Raw genomic sequence first — 1,866 nt, forward strand, 5'->3', positions numbered from 1 at the left:
ATATTTTTCTTACTATTTTTTACTTTATTTATTACTTTATTTTTTAATGTAATTATTATTACTTATGATTTTTTTCTTATTTTTATTTATGTAATAATTTTTTTAGCAATTTCTTTTTCACCTAACTTTATTGCTATCACACATCACTGTGTGAAAGCATTTGGAGGTGACGGGTTCTCTTTATTGAACCTGTCACCTCCAATACAGGAGTTCTAGCGCAGCGCTGTGCTGGAACTCCTGTGACAGGTGAGAGGGGAAGAGCACAGCACAGCTCTCCCCTCTCACTGTGTACACGGAGCGGCAGGGTTACTTTTAACCATGCCGCTCTGCTTACAGCTCTCCATTCTGAAGGCGGCGGCGAGGACGGAGCCGGGAGACGGAGCCGGGAGGATGCAGCATGGAGAGAGGTAAGTGCAGGGGAGGGAGGGGGCGGCGGGGGGAGGACGGACCGGCTGCAGTCTAATTACAAGTGATCTCAGCGACATCGCCGAGATTACTTCTAAAGAAACAGGTGATTTCTCCTATTCTACATTTAGCTCAGCTTGGGCAAAGCAGGGCTAAATGTAGAAAACAAATTACCGCCCGGCGCCCGGAACTCCATGTACCGGGCATCAGGTGACTTCAAACCTGTGCTGCCCCTCTGCTCAGTGCCGCCCCGAGGCCGGGCCACGGTGGCCTTGCCGGGAATCCGGCCCTGGTAATGGATGTAATGGGTTTTCTAAAAAGAGAGAGAGAAACTTCTTGCCATCAGGCTCTCCCCCTCTAACTCTACAGAACAATCTGGAGGAGGGAGGTGGATAGCAATAAGTAGTTTTAGCTACTCAGCTCTGTAAACAGCAGAATTTCTGTTCAACAGTGCAGCTAAGAATAGATAGGTAGACATGTGAAGAGGAGCCCAAGTCTCTAGTTGCTGGTTGGGAAATGGAATTCTTTTTTATTTAAAATTTTAACACTTTAAATGTAAACTTTTACGGGAAACCTGTAAGTGCAGATTAATTTATATTTAACTTCTGCAGCACAAGAGGAGGGAAGACAGATGGAAACCAGAATCTATGGTCATTAAAAGATACAATGAGTATAATGTAAGACACATAAACTATCACAATAAAAAAACAACATATAAAGATGAGACTTATAAGTTTTGATGTTTTGGTAAGACCATTAGAAGGTTACATATATGGCCATGCTGTCAGCTGAATACTCGTCACAATGATGATGAACAGGTAAGAAAGTAAGAGCAAAGAGGTGATAATGGAAGAAGAGACATAAGAACTGGTAATGGAATTGCATTAAGATGATGATAACAGGTTATTAGAGGAGACGGGTGAAGGTGAAGCGAAGGCAAATGTGAAGCCAACAGAAGGTGACCGTAGGGGGTCAGAAGAATATCATTACCCTTCACGGTAAGAGATGCAGTTGTCTGATGGTCTCCACATACACACGTGTATTCACCAGCATCTCCCAGTTCCAGTCGATTTATGACCAGCTCAGCATTGAGACCCTCCTGGACCAATCTGTATTTATCTCCAGATTTAAGAGTCCTTTGTCCTTTCTTCCACTCCAGAGAAGCTTTTGGTTTGGTCAACATACAACGTAGGGCTGCTGACTGTCCCTCCAGGCTTTCTGTGCTTTTCAGTTCCTCCTTAAATCGGGGAGGAACAGCTGAACGTGGAATGAAAAGAATATTACAAAATGGGAAGCACGCACCATGTCGTTATTATTATTATTTTGTTATAGGACTGGGGCAACTTCATAGGACACATCAACCACGGCCCAATCAGCTGGTTTTACTTTATCAAAGTGCCTATGTGTGGGGAAAACACTTTAAATATCCTGTCTACAGACGTTTCTTATTGCAGTCATATA

At 43.3% G+C, this 1,866-nt stretch overlaps 1 protein-coding gene across 1 annotated transcript in view; it reads right to left on the reverse strand.

The window, feature by feature from the left end:
* OBSCN (obscurin, cytoskeletal calmodulin and titin-interacting RhoGEF) overlaps window positions 1-1,866 on the reverse strand; it is a 233,575-nt gene that overhangs the window by 130,136 nt on the left and 101,573 nt on the right. The gene's annotated exons all lie outside the window — the stretch shown is intronic.

This window comes from Nanorana parkeri, unplaced genomic scaffold, assembly GCF_000935625.1.
Source record: "Nanorana parkeri isolate BGI_ZX_2015 unplaced genomic scaffold, ASM93562v1 scaffold351, whole genome shotgun sequence".
NCBI lineage: Eukaryota > Metazoa > Chordata > Amphibia > Anura > Dicroglossidae > Nanorana > Nanorana parkeri.